We start from the raw sequence: 22,522 nt of genomic DNA on the forward strand, positions 1-22,522 counted from the left end.
GTGGGAACAGTCACCTGGGTGAAGCTGACAGACGAGCCCTTCCTGGTCTGTGGGGCTCCCTGTGGCCCCTGGGCTCTGGCCCCTTGCCCTCCAGACAAATGAAAGTATGGGGTGGTAAAGACCCACAGAAAAGTCGTCCTCATGGAATACTCTTTTCCAAAGCACAAATTTGTCACAGTCTCCCTATGAAAAACGCAGCATCTCTGTTCTCTGACTCCAAAATGCTGAGCTGAGAGATTAAGCAAAAGTTGGAGGTGGGGGATGGGCACGGGAGCTAAGCCATCTCTCCACGTTGAAGGCGAGACCCATCCAGTTTTCTCATTCCCCTAACCCTTTTGTTTGGTTTTTTTCCAGGAAAAAAAAAATATCTAGGCACACCTTTTGAGTTGTTTTCCAAATTTGAATTGAATAAAAGTAATACATTCTGATGTTTTTCCAAGCACTCTGAGGCCTACATCATTTCTTCAGCTCCTCCCTCAGCCCGAACCCTTTGGATTGGGTAGCCCCGGTAGCACTGGGCCCATCTGACAGATGACGCATGAGAACACTAAGGCCCAGGGAAGGTAACGGGGTTGCCCAGAGTCACAGGGGGGTGGAGCTGAGTCCTGAGTCAGGACCTGCTGACTCTAAGCCCCGTGGTCTTGTTCCTTTACCAACCACCATAAAACCTTGACCTGACTGACAAATAAAGAAGAGCCTTGGCCACATTCGTGGGAGCCAAGATGGTTCTGAGAGAGTGAACACAAGTAGCGGGTGCAGCTGTTACATGGGAACTTTTCGGTGGAGAGCTCACCCCGCTCTTTGACTCATTCTTCTCGCTCATGAAATGGGGAAAATGGTAGGAGCTTCCCTGTCTTGTCCCTTTCCAGTGAGCCTGTCTGATGGTCCACGGAGGGGAGACAGAGACCCCGGGGAGCCGGGGGGGGGGGCAGGGGTCCCAGGGAGGTGCAGATGCAGATGAGGTCCCAGCACCTCTCCTGTGTGGCTTGCCCGTGGCTGAGGACAAGCCTCCCCGAACTTTGGAGTTGGTTGGCTTTTTAGCTGGAGGCTTGGCACAAAGATTTATGTGCCTAGTGTGACCACACTCACCATCCATCACGATTAGTTACAATAAAATCTCTCTTCATGTTTTTAAAAGCCCTTCGAGTTACATTCCATTATGCAGTTAACATGTCGCAGATGGTCGGGCCCCGGCTCAACCAGAGAACCATTTTTTGATCTCTGATAAGGAGGGCAGGGAACCAGCGCTTGACCTCTCCCAGAGCCCCCCAAACCCTACCCCAGTCCCTGAGCCTGGGGCAGAGGAGAGAGAACAGAGAAGGGGGGCCCTGGCTCAGCCCCCAAGAACTCGGTGGCCAGGCTGAAGCGAGCGGCTTGAACAAAGCTAAAGGGCTTGGGTGACCGCCTTTCTCTCGAGGGAAGTTAACCCGGATGCTCCCTGGGCCCTGGAACGTCCCGTCTGCCTCCCCGCTGCAGCCCTCTCCAGGCTGACCTGCATCCCACTCACTCCTTCACGTTGGCTCAAAGCCCCTGCTGGAAAAGCAGACCTTGAGAGGTGAAGGGGATGATGATTGATGGTGTCCCCCCCACACTTGCCGTCCCCCACCCTGGTCTCAATAAATGGCACTAGCTGCTAGCCCCGGCCCTGTGGCAAGTATCAGGTGCTCTCAGATCGTCACCCCCCTGCCGCAGGAGAATTTTGTGGTCCTGCTCACCGCCTGACACCTGCCGTGGGTCCCGTGGGGGGCTACACGACCCCCAACCTTGACATCAGGCTCGGCCTCGTGGCTTGCCGTAGCCAGTGGCATGTGAGAGGATGTGAAGTAGGCAGAAGCTTGAAGAACCATCACGTGTTCCTGCCAGTTCTCTCCCTCGTTTGCACTCCATCCAGAAGAGAGGCCGCTCCGTCAGGCTGGAGGCTTCCGTGAGCGGATTCCACGAGCAGCCCACAGTGACCTGCAGCCGACAGGGGACCTCACTCTGTTTCTATCAGCTGCGGAGATTCTGGGGCTATGGGGTACCACGGCATAGCTCAGGAAGATCCCACACTCGGGCGCCACCCCCGAGCTCCTTCTTGCCCTCAGCCTCCATGCCACGCTACACCCAGTCGGGCGAGCTCTGCCATCACACCTCGAATCCATCCTCTCTTCTCCACCCCGGCGGCTCCCGCTCCAACCACCAGCCCCTGGTACCCCCGTGCTCTGCTCCCCATTTGCACGGCTGCTCTTCCCCATGTCACGCAGTGGAAATCCGTGAGGCCACCCCCATGCTTCTACCGCCTTCCGAGACTGCTCGTAGGTTTTTGCAAGAGAAGTCCAGCTCCTTGCCCGCCCGATGCTCGGTGCGACCAAGCTCTTCCCAGCTCTCCACGGCAGCTCATCCTTCTCTCCGCCATGTTTGCTCATCTGCCTCCCGCGCGTCCTCTCTTCCTCACACATGCTGTCCCCCCCAACCTCTGCCTGACTGTTCTCCCCACATCCAGCCACTTCTCCAGGAATCAGTGCAAACGGAGCCCCTTCAGAGAGGTCTTCCCTGGCCCGTGCCCCCCCCTTGCCAGCTCAGTTTCAGCGCATTTTTCATTACCTCGTCTGTTGGCTTATTTGCTTTCTGTCTGTCCCTACACACCTCACACCAGAATATAATCCCCATGAGAGAAGGGACCATTGTCTTCTCGGATGCATCCCCAATGCCAGGCACATGGGTGCTTGAGAGAATTTGTTGAAGAAGTAACAACCAACATTCACTGAGCGCTTGCAGGTGGTGACTCATTTCGAAACCTCGCCTGTATCAACTCTCAGAAACCTATGAGGTGGGGGCTATCGCCATCTTCATTTTGGAGACTCTGACTCTGAGGCACAGAATGGTTGTCTCACTTGGCCACGGTCACACAGCTAGCAAGGGGTGGGCCTAGGATTCGAGCCCCGGCAGCTTGCCTCTAGAGCCTGGGCACTTAACTACTGTGTTCTCTTGACCAGATCCATGGCTTCGTGGGACTTTGCCAAGTCACACCCAACCAGAGATGACGCCATCAGTCAGCATATGTCCCGAGAAAATAGACACATTGTCCAAAGGCGACCAGACTTCTTCCTTCCGGTGTCAGGGTTCCCATGATATTATGAAAGGAATGCGAACTGTGAAGCCAGACGGGCCTGGGGGTGCCCCTCAGCGGTCATTCAGCGAGGATTAACCATGTGCCAGTCCCAGGGCCAAGGACATAGTGTGTGTTACATCATTTGACAGATAGGGACACGGAGGCTTAGGAAGGTTGAGTACACTGTGTATGCTCACAAGGCGAGAGGATATTCCAGCTCAGACAGTGTGACTGTAAGACTGTGGTCAAGATACTTAAACCCTCCGCCGTCTCGGGTGAGTCATCTCCACAGTGATACAAACGGATAACACAAACTCACAGAACCCCCGAGCGCCAAGCGGAACCTCGTAGGCGGGCAGAGGGCAACGACAAATGGCAAGGAGACACCCCCACCGTTGGGCACCATTGCTCATTAGAAATAACTGCCTGGGCTCAACTATCAAGCAGTCGGGGATTTCAGAGACTCCCGAGAAAAGTATTGATCCACTAACGACCCGCCTAAATCACTAGAAAGCCATCTGCAAACAAAACGCCCTTGAGAAATCATCAGTTGTCACCAGCTCCTTAACCTTCATGGCCAGTGGGGTCAGACGGCGAACTTCATTCCCTAATGCTCCAGTGCCACCACCCCCCACCCCCTTCCTGAGCCTCCGAGCTGGCTGGCTAACAGCTTCGGGGAAAGACGCTAACCTTCCCAGACCCTCCACTTCCCAGGGAAAAAGGAATCCAGCCCAATGCCGACCCTGGAGAGCTCCAGATCAGATTCGTTTTCTCTAAATCCTAATAAATGAGAAGAAGGCAGGGTGTTTCATCTTCTGCTTATCAGCTGCGTGATCCATCGTGGGGATGTGGCCGTGAGGCTGGGAGCCTGACAGATCCCTCTCCTTAGGGAGCAGATTCATCACACCTTCCATTTCCATTCTAAGTTCCTTCTTGGCCAACCCCGCCCGGCCTCCCTATTACTACGATCTACTCAGCGGCGCATCGGCGGGCCCAGCCACAAGGCATCGGACCTAAAGGCTTCACTTGAAACACACCAGGGGTCCCTCCTTGAAGGTCTTCGTTCATTCATTTCCATTACGGATCCGGGACTCTGGCTGTAGCCAGCTGCTGGCTGGAAGCTGGCAGAGGGAAAGGGGCCAAGTGGGAGAGAATGAAGGCAGAGAGAAAGGAAAACAACAGTCTGACTTCAGGCTCCACACATCAGGCTCAGGGATCTTTGTCAAATGAGGAGAGCGAGCTGACCGCCCCCTACCCCCGAGCAGACCATAGGCATCTCCCCAATTCCACAGTGCCATGACCTGCCCAGGCCGGTCACGTTGGTCTCTCCTGCTCTGGGATAGAGTAGGTCCCCCGAAGGACACTTCGAGCACTCCAAGTAGCTCTATGAGTGAATTCCATCAGAGTCCAGACTCAGGGCTTTGTCAGAATCACAAGCCCTTCAGAGGGCAAAAACCGTAATTGGTCATTCAAAGAGGTGAGGACCGTTAGGGCTCAGACCGTCTTGCCCTGCAGAGAGCAGGGCATGAGGATGCCTCTGAGCCCTCCACAGTGGTAGAGTTGGGGCCCCTGGCTGGCTCAGTCAGTGGAGCATGTGACTCTTGATCTCGGGGTTGCGAGTTCGAGCCCGACGTTGGGGGTAGTGTTTACTTTAAAAAACCCAAAAAACCCCAAAAGAGTAGCAGAGTCTACCATAGAACAGGAGGGTTCTCTGCCATGCAAAGTCTGCTTCATGGGGGAGAATATGGTCACTTGGTCAAACCTTAAGTCAAGAGGCCAGCAGAGGATTTGAAATATCGCAGAGGAGAGCTTCATCTTTGTCTCTATCTTTTAAGGAGTTTTAAAGCAAATGTGAACTACCTGCTCCTCTCAAATGAGGTACAAGAGATTTATAATTGGATATCACCTGGCCCACAATTTATTCCTCAAACATCTTCTCACCCTACCCCTAGGAAACAGTTTCCTAGCTGTGCCCACAGTGATACCCCTCCATGTTATCCCTCAAGAACACTTTGAGAGACCCGGTCAGCTCATAACAGAAAAGGACCACTCTTTAACACAGAGAGGTGCACTTACCATCTGAATGTTGCCCAGTGTTGTCTTGGACAGGAAATTAAAGGGGGCTCTTAAAAACCTTTGGACAGGGGCGCCTGGGTGGCTCAGTCTTTAAGCATCTGCCTTCGGCTCAGGTCATGCTCCCAGGGTGCTGGGATCGAACCCCGCATCGGGCTCCCTGCTCCGCGGGAAGCCTGCTTCTCCCTCTCCCACTCCCCCTGCTTGTGTTCCCTCTCTCGCTGTGTCTCTCTCTGTGAAATAAATAAATAGAATCTTTAAAAAAAAAAAAAGAAACTTTGGACAGACAGGACACCAAAACCACAGGCAACCAAAGGGGAGGGGAAAACAGATACACTGGACTTCATCAAAATTAAACACTTTTGTGCTTCAAAATACACCATCAAGAAGGTGAAAAGACAACCCACAGAATGGGAGACTGTTTGAGAGTCAATATCTGATGAAGGACTAGTATCCAGAACATATAAAGAGCTCTTATAACTCAACAACAAAGAACAGAAATAATTCAAGTAAAAGATAACATTTTTCCAAAGACAGTCTACAAATGGTGAATAAATACAGGAAAACGCGCTCAACGCCATCAGTCATTATATTATATGTTATATTATATATATATTATTATTATAATATTATAATATAATATATATATTATCCAAACCACAATGAGATGTGGCTTCACATCCATTAGGAGGGCTTTCATCAAAAAGATGGATAGTGTTGTGTTGGTGAAGATGTGGAGGAAGACACTGCTCATCAACTGCTGATGGGAATGCAATATGGTGCAGTTGCTTTGGAAAACAGTTTGGTAGGTCCTCAGAAAGTGAAACATACAGTTACCGTATGACACAGTGATTCCACCTCTAGGTGGAGAGAACCCAAGAGAACTTGAAGCTCATTGGTATAAAAACTTGCACACAAATGTTAGTGGCATCATTATTCCTAAGAGCCCCAAAATGGCAACAACCAAAATACCCATGAATTAATGAATAAATGAACAAAATGTGGTCTATCCATACAATGGAATATTATTCAGCCTTTAGCAAGAACAACGCATGTTATACACCATGACATAGATGGACTTTGAAAACCGTACGCTAAGTGAAAGACGCCAGACACAGACGTCACAGATTGTAGGGTTCCACTGATATGGAACGTCCCGAAGAGGTGAATCCATAGAGACAGAAAACAGACTGGTGGTGGCCAGGGGCTGGGGAGAGGGGAGATTGGGCTTGGCTTCTAATGGGTATGGGGTCTTTTTCTGAAGTGATGAAAACGTTCTACAGCTAGATAGTGGTGGCAGTTACATAACTGAGAATATACTAAAAATCACTGAACTGTACGCTTTAAGAGGGTGGATTTTAGGGGTGGGGGGATGGGTTCGCCTGGTGGTGGGTATTAAAGAAGGCACGTCCTGCATGGAGCACTCACTGGGTGTTATGCACAAACAACGAATCATGGAACAGTACATCAAAAACTAATGATGTAATGTATGGGGATTAACATAACAATAAACAATTTTTAAAAAGAGGGTGGATTTTATGGTATATAAATTATACCCCAATTTAAAGAAATGAACTCTTTTGGCAGTGATTACAGGGATCAAAGGAAGGCTTAACCTTGAGAAGGGGGCGTCCACGAACTTCAGCAAATCAGAGAAGGCGAAGAGAGTCACCATCAGCCTGAGCGGGCATGGTGCTGACCCAGCGGGCAAAGAAGAGGCTGGTGGATTGAGCGGAAGGGAGGGCGGCCAGGATGCTGCCGGCTTCTGGGGCAAGTTTCAGCCATAAGTGAGTCAGGCCTGCGTCTTTAAAGGTAAAGAAAGTTCCTCTGCTTCCAACTCACATGAGCCCCAGTGAGCTCAAGGAAGATGAACCAATGCTTTGGTGTCCTTTAAAGGCTCAGGCACTGAAGGTCCCCTGAGAGCATCAGTTGGGTCCATGACACGTGCTAAGGTCTGTAAGGCAGGAACCCTGGGTGAGGCCCCATTTTTGACTTGACTCGCTGTCACATAACTCAGGTCCTATAACTGTTTTGGATCTCAGCTTCCTTCCTCAAAAGTGAAGAAATTAGATCAACTGATTTCCAAGATCCTCCTAGCCCTAGAGTTTTCAGGATTCTGTAACAAAATGCCCAGAGCAAGTGACACTTTTCCTGTTTCCTGAAGTCTCCTTTTTTTGGAATTAGGCCTTGATCATGAATCATATCATGTTATTTCCATCGTACTCCTCTCTCTTCCTCCAACTGGGCTGGAGGTTTGTCTAGCCAGAGTCTTGACTCCCCACAGGACCTAGAAGGAGGTGAAGGTCTTGGTAGGTGCTTAATGAATGTTCATATGGGATGGTGGCTTGTAAGTGTTCTTTAGGATCCAAGGTAATGATCTGGTTTATGTCTCCGTGCAGTTATGGAAAGACAAGCCACTTAGTAGGTTGAGAACTAGGAAGTATTGTTGGTCTGTGGCTGGACCCCAATATTTGTGTACCCTTGGTAGTCCCAGAGGCGGGTGCCGGGATTGTTCTTTGGGAGAGTTTATCACACAGAGATTAGATAAGACCCTCCTTGCTGTGCTGGGGGAATGGGGTCACCTGGCAACACCTGCTTTAGACGAAGTGTTAAGATGTCTGCATCTTTGTGTCAAAGGCCAGTGTCATGGAGGACAGGGCTTATCTCTGCAGGAAATTATGAGATTAACTGATTTTAAAAACCCACCTTCTCCTAAAAGGGGTGAGCCATGAGGCCTTGGGACCAGAGGTGGGGAAAGAAGGAACCTTAGGAAGGAGCTTCTTGCCTGCTAAGGAGCCCGGTGGCCACTCTGGTTATCACTCTGGAGCACTTCCAGAGCCTAATGGTTGTCATGTTTGAAGATGGAGTCCGAAGGCTTGGCCGCCCAGACACCCCCAGCCTGGGCCTCCATGCTGGAGCCTTTCCATGTCCACGTCAGTCCTCAAAGATTCCGCACAGACCCATTGCTTGGCAGAGCCCTGAGAACATCCCAGAGTGTGAGCGCTCCATTTCAGCCCTATGAAAGGCTTAGTTACAATAAAGATGCTGAGTTTTCTAGTTGCGCTTTCTGTGTTCTCGGGGAAACTTCTGGATAAAGTCATGTAATCATGCTGTCATCTAAAGAGCACGTCCAAGAGAACCTAATTCTAAACACAGTAAACAAAAGAGCAGCATGGTGACTGGCTGCAGCCACGATTCAGGATGTGGCTTGTGGGCCTGGGGCATCCCTTCAGGGATGTACTCTTGTCTGTGTGATTTAATTTCAGGGGCGCCCCACCCCAGAACATTCTCCTCCCTGAATTTTGAACTTGTGCCATCAGCAACCTATTCCTCTGAGTGAAACCTTCTCTGTGTTTAAACAGGAAATACTCCTGGGAGGTCTCACTCTCTTGTTAGTGGGAATGCATGCATCAGTGGGGAAGAGGGGCTGTAAGTAGGGGCATCTGCGAAGGGGCCAAAAACACAGGAAGAATCAGTAGAAAAGACTGAGCTCATCCATGTCATCCTTTTGCTAAGTGCTGCTTTCATACCTAGGGCCAAATGGGACACACTTCTCTGATCTGTAGGGACAATGCCAACCATGTTTTCATTCCCACTAGGCAAAGAATGGGTCAAGAAGAAATTTGGACCACAGTGAGATACCACTTCACGCCCATTTGAAAGCGATGTATGCCTCTCTATGGACGTGGAGAAACTGGACCCCTCGTGCATTGCTGGTGAGAATATAAGACGGAGCAGCTGCTTTGGAAAACAGCATAGCAGTTCTGCAAAAAAATAAAAAATGGAATTACCCTATGATCCAGCCAACTATTCCACTTTGGGGCACATACCCAAAGGAATTGGAGGCAGGGCCTTGAACAGATATGTGTAAACCAGTGCCCCCCACAGCATGATTCACACGGCCCGAGAGATGAGAATAATGCAAGTGCCCACCGTTGCGCAAATGGATAAACAAAACGTGGTATACACACGTACAATGGGGTATTATTCAGCCTAAAAAGGAAGGACATCCTGACCCCCACTACAACATGGATGAACCTTTAGAGAGATGATGCTAAGTGAAATAAGCCAGACACAAAAGGACAAATACTGGATGATTCCACTCACATGAGGTGTTAGAATAGTTGAATGCATAGAGACTGAAAGAATAGGGGTTATCGGGAAGGAGGGATAGGAACTTATTGCTTGGTGGACACGAAGTTTCAGTCTGAGAAGATAGAAAGTTCTAGAGCTGGATGGCGGTGCTGGCTTCAGTCTGAGAAGATAGAAAGTTCTAGAGCTGGATGGCGGTGCTGGCTTCAGTATGAGAAGATAGAAAGTTCTAGAGCTGGATGGCAGTGCTGGCTGCACAACAACGTGAATGTACTGAATGTCGCCGAACTGGTGAAAATGGTAAATTTTATGTTATGTATGTTTTACTACACACACACACACACACACACACACTTTTTTTAAAGAAAACAAAAAAGTTCAGTAGCTGAAAAATAGGCTTCCCTTCTCTTTCCTCTAGAAATACAGTTATAACCAGGATTCAGATTAGAGCAGAAGGTGTGCCAGTTAGAATAGGCTAGGTTATTGCTAGGTAACAAGCACCCCCCTCCAAATTTCTCACTCATGCTGTGCATTCATCATGGGTTGTGCGGGGAGTCCTGCCCATCCTGCTCATCCTGACACAGTGGCATATGCCAGAAGGAAAATGATGTCCAAAGGGTCTTGCACAAACAAATAAAGCTTTGGCTTGAACATTACTACATGACATTTCTACCCAAATCTCGTTGGCCAGAACTCATCGCATGGCTCTAAGGCTGGAAAGTCCTATGACCGTGTTCTCTGCAAGTGGAGAGTCTGAAGTCTTAGGCAAACACTACTAACGATTTCTTTAAAAGTACGTAGACTAGGGCCGTTAAGTGTCTGCCTTCAGCTCAGGTCATGATCTCCAGGTCCTGGGATCGAGTCCCCAGTCGGGCTCCCTGCTCAGCAAGAAGTCTGCTTCTCCCTCTGCCCCTCCCCTTGACTCATTCTCTCTCTCTAATAAATAAATAAAATCTTTATAAAAAATTAAAAATAAATAAATATAAGTACATAGATGAGTCCAGGGGAAACAATGCCCCCCCCATTGGCCTTGAAATTGAAAATGTCCTTCTGATATGCAAGCATTCACCCAGTCACATCATTCATTTGGTCTTCTGTCCATGCCACAAACCTTTTCTGAGAGTTTGCTCTATGGGCAGAAACTTCTTCATGGGCCTGGTCACTTGTTGCCATCACAGATGGTTTCTGGTTCCACCAAGGAAAGGCTCAGTCTCCAGGTCATCAAGGCCTAATTCCTCCGGGTGTTTGGTGGCCAATCCTCTCCCCCGCAGCCACCTGGGCAAAGGCACTTCAGGACTCTAGTCACTTCTTGCCGCCTAAGATACTCTCCAGCTGTTCCCTAGGATGACCGAGGCAGCCAAGCTCTGAGGGTCCCCTGGTTACCCAGGGAGGATGGAAGCTCTCTGAGCCAACACTGGAGTGCCTACCTCACTGGGCAAAGTACGAGAATCTCCTCTAGCAGCCTTCTGTTTGGACTCTTGGGCAAACATTGAGCTGGGGAACACATTTCTAGCTCCCTAGGACATTGGTAGCACCTGGGCTCATGTCTTGCATCCACCTCGCACCCTGAGGCCAGCAGGTCCCAGCATCCCGTTCAACCTCATCTTTCCCAGTCTCTTCTCTCACCTCTTGCATTTCCTTCTCTCAGCTCATTCTCCTGTATCTTCTGGGGGTCTTCTCTCCACTGCCAATGAGGCCCCCAACCGTCATTCATTTCTCCCATAAGTGCCTACTGACCATCTCCTTTGTGCCGGGCACTGTTCTGGGTGCCAGAGACAAAGTAGTGAACACAACAGACAGATTGCCTTGACCCATAAGGGAAGATGGCGGCCTGCCATGCTGAGGAGGAGTACCTAAGGTTATGGACGTACTGGACAAACTCCACCATTCTTCCAGATGCTCCTCCACCTCCCCTTAATCAAAACCTTCTCCCTCATTGAATGACGCCCTACCAACATCCTCCTCTATTGCTGCCCTCAGCAAATGGCTGCCTCCTCCCTCACAGAGAAAATGGAGGCCTTCAGATGCAAACACTCCAAGCTCCTGTTATGTCACCTTCATGCTACTCATGTGGACCCGCCGGGCTCCACTCAAGAGGAACCTCTGGGGTTCAACCCAGTTCCCTCCCTTTCAGAAACAAGACTTCTTCGAGCATCTCTGAGCTCTCCCGAATTCTTCAGTCTCATCCTGTAGGCAGTAGTCTCCCTTCATCCCTTTAAACAGGCTCAAGGTGATTCTGCTTTAAAAATTAGAATTTAAAATATTAAAAAGACGAGCTTCCAAATCAGTTTGGGAAGCGCCGTCTGTCCATTGACTGGTGGCAAGGCAGGTAGGCACCCGTTGGGGAGCGGAGGGAGAGCCAGAAACTTCTCTACTCATCTACAACAATAAATGAAAAGCAAGATGCCTGTGAAAGGGTCATTTGGGAAGATAGCTGACCAAGAAAATAAATCCAAATTAACCATCTGATGGCCCATAAAATAAGGCTTTAAATATTTCATAGGATCCCGCTTCCCCAAACACGACCTCGATAAGCCCGGAGTCTTCATGTCCCCACCCTCCACCCTCTATAGGAAGTGGCTGATCTGAGTCATCTGTCTTTTCCGCAGCCCGAATCCAGTTCATGGTGGATTTCATTTCAGATGACAGAGGGGCTGGCACCCCACGTCTCATCTTCACCGCACTGACTCCTCCCTCCACCCCCTTAGCAGCGGGGAGCCCTCCTAAAAGAACAATAGATTTATAATATGAGCAAAACAAAGGAGTCGGGAATGAATAGCTCCTGGAAATAAGTAGGTCAACGCACGATCAATTTCCCAAATTTCACATTATGTCTGAAAAATGGACCTGTAATCCAGGAATCTGCTTCGGCCCCGTGGGGTAAGGCATGGAAAGTTTAAATTCCTGCGAGGCTGCTTTATCAGGTAGCCTGAAGTTTACCCTGGAGGTGAAGCAATAAAATGGAAACAAAAAATAATTTAACAGTTTTGCAGTTAGTTTAACCTCGCAACAGCTCCTTCACCGGCTTTCACCTTCCTGGAGCTTACTGAGCTCATAAAGCTACAAGATGCCTTTCAAAGCTATGAATTTGCTAAATAGAACTTCATTTCCTCTTCTTATTAGAGGTAATTAAATTTATTAGATGCCAGTAAAAGCCTTGTAAACAGAAAATATGAATGCTTATAAAAGTCTGCCTCTCTTTTCAGCCTTGATAATTAAGATGTAACCAGAAAGCAGCTAATAACAGCTCATAATTTATGAGGTGCCGTTCAATCCCGAATCCGAGACATATTGTGGAGGTATTAAACACCGAGATGAAAATAATACCCCACTGAAACACATTATTTATTAAATACATAACCACTCAGAGAAATAAACACATCACACACAGAACCTGATATTTCTGATGGAAACAGGATATATACACCATCTCCTGCCTTGGATATATTACCCATCAAGCCAAATTCTTAAATCAAAGTCACAACTTGTTTAAATGCAAACTGCCTGTGGCAGCCCCAAATTTCCTCTAGACATTCACCTTGATGTCAGTTTTCAAAGACCAAGTCACTGGGAAGGTTTCGCCTTATTGTTGTTTTTACCATTTGCGTGAGAAAAGAAATCCCCCCAGCAAGCATGAGAGAAAGAGAAACCGAGGGAAGACAAGGAAAAGATTCTAAAGAGAAGAGCAAGAATCATAAATAAATGAAAACATTTCCCTGCCTCCAGCACAGATGCACTTGGAACCAACTGCACACGCGATGCCCCCACCCAATGTTAGCTGACCCCAAATGGAGTCCTTTTATGGCAGGTTAAGAATGTACATTATTATCTTTATCAATAGTCCAGCTGCAACCTGTACTTGAGAATAAATGGGAGGTGGGAATTTTAAACACCATATTTTGTCAGTTCAAAGATGCCCTTGGTGATAAGGTGCAACACTATTTTATGTATCATTAAGAAAGAAGAACTAAAACCCTGCAAATTCACTGCTGCATCCTGATGTCAGAGACATTAAATAGAAGGTGGTCAAGAAAGGCCTCACTCGAAGGTGACAGCTGAGGAAGAATCCAAGAAGGTGAGGGGGCTGCGTGGCTATCTGGGAGAAGAGTGCCAGCAGAGCAAAGAGCCAGGGCAAAGGCCCTGTGGTGAGTGAGTCCTTGGTGCAGGGAAGCCAAAGTGAACGGTGCAGAGAGAGATGGCAGGGGTGGAGAGTGGGGGTAGACAGAGTCATAGGAGATAAGTTCAGAGAGGTGAGAACAAATATAAAAGTTTTCTCCAGTTTTCTGTGAAGTTGAACACAAATTTTAAAATATTCTTTAAAAAATGTGGGGGTTGGTGTTATCCATCAATTTCGCTCCAAAACCCTGCCAGGGTAGCTTCTAGACTCGTTTGAGAATCGATGTGCCTTAGCATCCCTGCCATCTCTACAGGTGATCCTCCCCCTAGACGCCCCTTCTCACGTAGACTTGATCTCTGAAAGCTGCTCACTCGTCCAGTTCATTCAGAGGGGATGTGTTCATGGGATCGCCTCCAAGCTCCGAAGGGCATGGACTGCTTTCAAACTGGGGGATTCATGAGATAGCACCTTTGTTTTTCATCAGAGATCAGAAATTGCTCTTTTATACAATAATGCTCATTAAGAAACTGCCCCTGCACCCCCAATAGTAACCACCCAGCACCAAAGAGCAAAGTTTCTCATTGGAAAAGCTAGGTTTCTCTCTTTTGAGCAATTGCGGGGAGGCTTGCACTGTGCTCAAAGCTTTGTGTCCTTTGTCTCTGTCTCTTTTTTAACCCTCAAACAACGCTACGTTGTGGGTGCTCTTAGGAGCCGCAGTGAGAAGAAGGGGGCACAGAGAGGTTAGGCAACTTGTGCGCGGTCACGCTAGTGTGTGTTGTGTGCGTTGTGTGCGTGCGGAGGGGACGTCAGCTGGGGCTGGAATCGGGGTCACGTTTCCCCTCCAAGCTCAGGTCTCTAACCACTGTGCTAGAGCATGTGCCTCTCAGATGGCAGTGGCCGGGAGGAACTCTGCCTCCTGTCTTTACTAGGCCCTAGTGTCTTTCACGTCTGGTGGAACCAAGAACCTGGGCAGAACTGAAAATTGGTGCTAAGGTCAAGCTGGGAGATACGGAGGGTCAGTGCTCCTCGGCTCTGGAGCCGGACTGCCTGGGTTTGAATTCCGTCTCTGCCAGCTCCTAGCTGGGTCCCCCTGGGGCGAGTTATCTGGCCTGTCTCTGCCTAACTGTCGTCAGCTGGAAAATGGAGTGTACCACGTGGGGCCGCACGGATGGTTACTCATTCCAGCCACAGGGTCCCCAGGACACTTAGGAGCTCAGCCTCGGCCCGTGTATCCCACAGGCCATTTCAGATGACCAAAGGTCAAAGTCTCCTGCCAGTGAGTGGGGGGAGATGGGTCTCCTTCTGGCAGGATTCATGAGGATATGGCAGCAAAGCCCAGGGGAAGTTGGTTCCTGCAGGGTGGGCGTTGTCCTGAGGTACAAGTATGAGCAAGCTTTGTGCTTCAGCAGTGGAGTCCTCTCTTACGAGGGATCCACACATGAAATCATGTACAACTCCCCCTAGGAGTCCCCTACGGGGGCGCCATGTTGGAGATTGGCACACTGTCTTTTATTTTGTCTTTTTGTTTAATTGTTTTTAAAGTAAGCTCTAGGCCCCCGTTGGGGAGCGAACTCAACAATCCCGAGATCCAGAGTCGCATGCTTTACCAGCTGAGCCAGCCAGGCGCCCCTGTTTAACTTCGTTTAACTCTTTATTTTGGAACAATTATAGACTCATAGAAAGTTGCCAAAAAAAAAAAGTACAGGGATTCCCAGCCAGTTTTCCCAGATTGTAACATCTCATATGACTGATACAGGACATCAAACCCTAGAAACCGACAGAGCTGAGAGGTGATTCCAATTTCACAGGGTGTGTGTGTGTGTGTGCACGCGTGTGGGTGTGTGCGTGCACATAGACAGTTCTCAACAATTGTGTCACCTGTGTAGCTTCACGTGACTGCCTGCCACGATCAAGGTACAGAGCTGTTCCAGCACCACGCGGCTCCCCCGGGCTGCCCCCGAGAAGCCCCTCCTTCTCATTCCTCACCTCTAGCGACCATCAATCCATTCTCTAGCTCTATACTTTTGTTAGCTCGGGAAGGTTATATAATAGATGGAACTGTTTATTTATACACATTTCCAGCATATAACAGATTGGATTTTGTGATCAGCATAAGTCCCCTGAGATCCATCCCAGTTGTTGTGTGTATTGATAGTCGATTGCTTTTTTATTGCTTAGTAGTATTCCATGGCGTGGATGTACTGATGTTTATTCACTCGCGGAAGGTTGTTTACATTTTGGGGCTATTCTGAATGATAGCTACGATCATGTGCATACGGGTTTTATGTGAATATAGATTTCCCTCCTGGGCGACAAATGGTCAAGAGTGCAATTGCCAGGTCGCATGCTAATGGCATGCTTACAGTTTTATAAGAAACTGCCCAACTCTTTTTCAGAGCGGCTGCAGCTTCTTACGTTCCCACCAGCCTTGGATAAGGGACCCAGTTTCTCCACATTCTTGCCAGCACGAGGTGTTAGCACTACTTTTAAAATGGCAGCCATAGGGGCGCCTGGGTGGCTCAGTCAGTTAAGCATCCGACTCTCGACCTCAGCTCAGGTCGTGATCTCAGGGTCGTGAGATCGAGCCCCACATCGGGCTCTGCGCTCAGCGGAGAGTCTGCTTGGGATTCTCTCTCCCTCTGCCCCTCCCCCTGCTTACGCTTGCAGCCTCTCTCTCTCTCTCAAATAGATAAATAAATAAATAAAATCTTAAAAATGAAATAAAATGGCAGCCATTGTCATAGACGTGTAGGGGTATATCTTGTGGTCTTATTTGCGTTTCTCTAATGGCAGATACTATTGGCCATCTTGTCATGGGCTCATTTACCACCTGCATGTCCTCTCTGTGGTTTGACAGTGGAACACCAGGTAGAGCAGCCGGCTTGTGATTTAAGCCACCTGGTAACTTCCGGAATGAGGGAACAGAGACGCTGGTCTTGTCTCCTTCCACGCCGGGCTGTGTACCCACCGAGTGTAATGCGGGGAGGGAATCATCGGGCCATTCTGCCCTTATGTTTGTGTTTGCCGAGCACGCATACCTGGGTTAAATGTCAATGATTTGACAGCAGTGTCTTGCTGGCCTTATGACCCCAGGCCAGTGGGGTCTGAAACTGTCAGCCCGAGCCCACGGCTCCAGCTCCGTGTCCGCCGAGGTCTTCCAGCCTTCCCTCAACCTCCACGGGCCAAGGTGGTTTGTTGTTTGTGATTTTGCTCTCTGGAGCCATTGCCGGGCCTGGGTCCCCACTGAGTGGCCCCTGCTTGGAGGAGGCCTTGTCTTGCTCCTTCCTTGGGCTGCTTCCTTGGCCTCTTGTAGACCCCTGCTTCCAAGCCCCAACCACCAGCTCCGATGCCTTGGCTACGCTCCCAGCACCTCCTTGATCGAATGCCTCTTTGGGACATGAATGTTGCTGGCCAAATTCTCCCTGGCCCCACCCAGGCTCAGCTTTGTCCTCCGCCTGCCACTGAGGTCCGCGGGGCTCATGCCAGCATGCCTAAGACAGCCCCAGAGCCACGGAAGGATTCAGGATGTTGTACAACATCGGGTGTGGCAGGAACAAAGGGGAGAAGCAAGTCTGGGGAGGCAAGGCTTGGGGGAGAGGTTAGGGGTAGGTTGCAAAGCTGTGGCCAGAAAGCCCTAGTGGAGATACTACCATAGGGTGATGATCAGACTCATTTCACTCTAACAGCCGGCCAGCGGGTGCTTATTGAGTCCTTCCTATGTGTCAGATAAAAGTTCGATGGATTGGTAGCCAATAAATATTAACGGATCTGGGGGTAGGGAGTGTTATTCTGAGTTTGATGGAATGCACTAAAATGGGAAGATTCGATGCTGTGAGCTCTTCCCTCCAGTATTGGATAGTCCACTAAGGAAGCCAAATCCGACAAGTAAAATCATCTTCCTAAACTCTCCAGTGACAGAATGAGCAAAAATGGTCCACATGGAGTGACTTACAATGAGTCAAGGATCCGGGTGGCAAGAGAGGCCACGGGGAAGGAAGGACCTGGGGCACTCTTGCAGAGTTTGGACCGCAGAAGCTTTCGGGAGGTGAAAAGAATGGAACAGCACATCAAGGGATGGAGAACACATCCAGGGACACTTGGCAACTTGGTTTCCACTCTCACGTCGGAACGTAAATGAGCAATTCCTTCTCGGAAACGCTAAGAGCCAGAGGCTCCTGGGTGGGAAGTCAACCGCAGGAGAAGAGCAACAGGGTTCTCCTGACCCTTTATAATGACACATTAGTCAGCCCGGTAAGTTGGAGAGCATAGACAGCCCCCTCCCACCCTCCAGCCCCGGAAGAACAAAAAAAGCAGAGACCAGATCACGACCTCTCCTAATGAGGCATTAGAATCATTCCCAGCCGTACTATAGGAGCAGAGGGCTCAGGAGCACTCAGACAAGATCCTTTGCTTGTCTGCTCGGCAGTTCTACTTGGAAGCTCAGGCTGGGCTCGCTCCCCTGCAGACCTGTCCTCTGCGGAGACGAGATGCCCAAACCTGAAAGCCGAGGGGCTGCTGTCTACCCCCTCGGGATGGCCTCCCCCAGTCTGCAGCACGCAGGCATCTCCACTTCAGGAAGAGCCTCGGATTTGGCTCTTGATTCTGTTTCGCCCCTTCATAGAGTTGCCCTCGAATGCTTCTTTTCCCATACAACTTTATAAAAACAAGCGACGGGCCAGATTTGGCCACAGGCTGCAATTTGCTGACTCCTGCTCTAGATTTTACTACTGGGACTTTTGCTTGACCTGTGTGTTTAGGGTGATCCATCTTGGCCTCTTTGATTTTAATATCCTGCACCATGAATTTCAAGGGCCTGTTTGGGTAGTTCAAAATCACCAAACTTTCGTGGACATTTGGGGCCCCAGGGCAAAGGAATGAATGGTACACAGACTATTTTCCAGACTAAGAACATTTCTTTTATCTGGGCTGGCATCGGAGGGGTAGGCTGTTCTTGTTTTTGTGAGCCATCTGGAACTGTCTTCTTCTTCAACATATTTGGGTTTATTTGGGAGGCAGGTCCAAGAATGTTCATATTCTTCCCAAATCTTAGTACACACCAGGAGCTTGAAATCCAATTTCTAGAATTCGCCTTAAATAACAATTTCTCCCATCTGGGCTTTAACTACTGCATCTGTAAAATGGGTGCGATGTGTAAACACTTCTCTTTGGGAGACAGGCCTTTGCAAATGTGGTAAGTGTGGCTTCTTTGGCCAAACTCCTTATTCTCAGGCTCTGGATTCAAATGAGCAAGGCGCCGAGATTGGAAATGCTGGTTAAGAACAGGACAGGGACATTGTGTCCCGACCTAGCACAGAGTCTGGTATTTAGGAGGGCATCGACGAGTGTTCGAAGGATCCGTTTTGGCTAAGGAGGAGAAGATCAGTCAACCAAGTGTTGGCAGTATGGCAGCCAAAGGCAGGCCCGGGGGCCTCGGCTCTCGCTTCCCCACCTGCCTCTTCCACCTTGAGCTCGACAAGTTTTGCCCCGGTGAGGCGGCCCCTGACAGAGCCACACTTACGCTGCTCTGCATAGGCAGACTTTTGCTGGCCCGAGGCTGTCAAATTCACTTCGATGTTGGCCTCAGCTGGGGCTTCATGCTTTCAGAAAAATTTCCCCCACTGCCTTTCACTTGAGGTCCTTGGCAGGGATGCCTCTCCCATTCTGCACGCACAACTCACTTAATGGGCACAAAGAAATGGGAGAAAGCTCGGGGAAAAAAAAAAAACAAAAACAACCCGCCCCAGTCTAAACCTTGGGAACTCTAACAGGGTCTGCATCTCTTTAAAAACTATACACAGACATTTCTGGTCGAAGTGAAACCATGCTTTTCACAGAGGACTGGAGACAGCAAATGAAGCCTTAGTCATACACAGTTAGTTTCAAACTTATGTTCCTGCTCACAGGGAGAAATCAATGTACAGTATATTAAAAACAATCACTGTGGCCCTTCAATGATCCAATAGTTTCGCTTTGAATGCATTCAAGCTAATGGGGGCTTTAATGGTTTCTGACAGATCATTCCATTGATCAAGAGGCATGTATGAAATACGCTGCCTACTAAACTCTGTTTTGATTTCGAGAAAAGAAAACTAAACGTCCATGGTAAACAGCGCTTGATTGTTCACATGCTCACCGAGGGGCCGCTCCGCCTGACCCTGCCCGGGAGCCGCGGAGGGAAGGACAATGGGAATCCTATATACCTGGCCTGCTTTTTCCCCGGCTCTAATCAAGGCGTAATCAACTGGAAATCTCTGTCTGAGGCGTTGGGGGGCGAGGGGCAGGAGGGTGACCAGAGGACCAGTTTTCTGTGCTGGACGAGTTATGAGGGGTAGCTTGAGCTGCTCTGAGAAACTGACTCAGCCCTTCTGGGGCGCTGGGGTTGCGAGGTTAACTGTGCGCACTCTGAAGTGAAAAACGGGATCCCCTATTGGGAAGGAGGAGCAGGGTTTTCAGCGGGGGATGACAGTTTTGAAAGAAACTAAAGAAAGCATGCTCCCTCCATCTCAGTGCCCTGGCGCTGAACATACCTATCTGCAGGTATGGGAATTTTTGCAGGGTGCATGGGATCTGAAAACAGATTTTTTTTTTTTTTAAGTACACTCCATGCTGGGTGTGGAGCCCAATGCACACACAGCTTGAACTCACAACCCTGAGATCACGACCTGAGCTTGAGGTCAAGAGTTAGCTGTTTAACCTCTTAACCGACTGAGCCACCCAGGCGCTGTGGGGTCTGAAAAAATTTCAAAAGGGGCCGTGACACTGTTCTTTGAGACTAGTGTGCAGAAGGCGTTCACACTCCCCCCATGGTCTAGCCGCCTGTGGGGGGTCTGCACTGTGAGCCAAGCACCGCTGCTGTGTTACGCTGGCCTTGCAGGAGGGAAGCTGATGAAAATGTACACCAGTCCTTCCGTTGCCCACCCAAATCCAACCGATCTCACAAAATAATCATAATCTTGCTTCCTTGCGTTTGCACGGGGCTTCAGCGTTTACAGGTCCTTCCACGGCCGTCTCCATCCGGGGTGCCCCGCGCAGTGCCCAGAAGCTTCTCCCGAGGGGTTTGATTCCGCTCGCCGACCCTCTCCTTGTTCCAGAAGCTGGGAAGGGCAAGCAGGATGCCCTTGAACACGGGCACCGCTAAAGGGCATGCTGATCCCTGGTCTTTTCTTTCATCTCTAACATTGGGCAAGGCTGCGGAGGGGCTGAGCGCGGACCGTCGCTAACTAAGCCGGTCCGAATGGCTCTGAGCGCACAGGGTCCGGGACCACCACTGGACTTCTCCTAAACTTCCCGCAGCATGGCCTTGACCTTCCGGTCCCCACAAGCTCGGCACTTCCCATGGCTCCGCAGGAAGCCACCGCACTTACCCGATTAAAAGCAACAGGAAACCCCCGGCGCTGGAAGCTGCTTCATTTGTATTGGTGCCATGTTTAGTCAGTGGCTTTTGTAAAATTGATGAATTTTGTCTAAAGGCAGGTGCAGACAGGCAAACAGATCTGTATCTGCTGTTATCCATTTAGCTTGACACACATGTGCGGAGGAACTATTTTACCTCGATTCTTTCAGGACTGATGAAAAGTAAATGCAAGCCAAGTCATGAACTGCATCATTGGAAAAGAATCACTGAGTCTAAGCCTGGGAGTTAATTAAGGCTTCCCTCCCCTTGAAATAGACTGACCCTGGTGCTCAGACATTCAGAGTCAATAAACAATTGTTGTACACAGATCATCCATTAGAAGGTGATGGCAAGAATTTTTTAAGTAAATCTCAAATTGCGGTGGGTGACCTAATCTTGCTGGAGTAGTGGCAGGACTGGAGAATCATTTTTCATTGGATCTCATTTATAAAAAGTTCCAAGCCATCCGCCTAGGAAAAAACGGAAGCTGTGAGGGGCAAATGGGAAACTACAGGCGGTCACGTGTTACTCTGGCACGACGGACGAGACACGATGTGAATCACTTAACGTGTCCGATCTTGGTGACAGCGCGACCCAGTGAGCTAGGCGTTACCATCATCCCTGTTAAATACACAAAGACTGGGGCACAGAGAGGTCAAGGGACTTGCCCAAGTCCCAAAGCTACCATGGTTATCACAGGAAACTGGGATAATAAACATTATAGCTTATGCCTCACTGAAGACCTGCTATTCCAGGCACTTTATATGCACAGTATGTTTTTTTTTTTTAAGATTTTATTTATTTGAGATAGAGACAGAGGGAGAAGCAGACTCCCCGCTCAGCAAGGAGCCCGATGCGGGGCTCAATCCCAGGACCCCAGGATCATGACCTGAGCGAAAGGCAGCTGCTTCACCGACTGAGCCCCCCAGGCGCCCCTATGCACAGTACCAAATCTACACAACGACCTCAGGTGGTAGATCCATTACTATGATCCCCACTTTGTAGACAAGAAAACACAGGTTCGAAAGGATGGTAGCCTTTGGGTCACACACAGGACCAGGATTCAAAGTGGGGAAGCCGGCAGCCAGAAGCCTCGACTGCTGCCCAGGAAGCAGAAGGAAAGCTGATCGATGCTAGCGGGATAAATCGAATGGGGGCGCAGAGGAGACGCGTTTTCGACCTGTGCGAACAGGCTGGGGGGGACGGGCTGTGGGCAGGGCTGCAGGGGAGCCAGGCTGTAGCCCGCACAGGGCGCCGGGCGCAGGCTTTCTCTTTACTAGTAGGAGTCCGGCAGAGAAGCAGACCCTGCAGACGCTTTCCTGGGGCCCCCAGCCGGCCTGGGAACGTGTGGGGGTCTCTCCGGTGAGCGTGAGAGAGGCCGGTGGTGTATCCTTTCCTGACAGCCGGGGAAGCCGGCCTCCGGGTCCCAGGAGCTGCAGGAAGTCATTACCTGCGCCTCTCCCGCCTCTCCCCTTCCCCACCCCAGCCTCTAAGGCCCGGCGGCCCTGCAGCCGCTCACGACAGCACAACTGGGCCTTTCCTCCCCCTTTATGGTTGTCAAATTGATTTCACCACCGTGGTACCTATGGCTCTCAATGAGACCTAATTAAAAATACCATTTAATCACAACGTAACAAAAGGCAAGCTGGATAAATGGCATTACCCCAGCAGCACATCCTGATCTGCTCTCTCCTCTCCTGCTCAAGCTGTTTGGAGGAGAATTGCCTTTTCCAATAAGAATCCCCCTGTCTTCCAC

At 49.7% G+C, this 22,522-nt stretch overlaps 1 protein-coding gene across 1 annotated transcript in view; it reads right to left on the minus strand.

Annotated features, from left to right (window-relative positions):
• Positions 1–22,522, minus strand: part of FTO (FTO alpha-ketoglutarate dependent dioxygenase) — a 414,363-nt gene that overhangs the window by 10,018 nt on the left and 381,823 nt on the right. The window lies entirely within an intron of this gene.

Source organism: Callorhinus ursinus, unplaced genomic scaffold (genome assembly GCF_003265705.2).
Source record: "Callorhinus ursinus isolate GAN/ISIS: 27379988/994484 unplaced genomic scaffold, GSC_fseal_2.0 scaffold56, whole genome shotgun sequence".
Taxonomy (NCBI): Eukaryota; Metazoa; Chordata; class Mammalia; order Carnivora; family Otariidae; genus Callorhinus; species Callorhinus ursinus.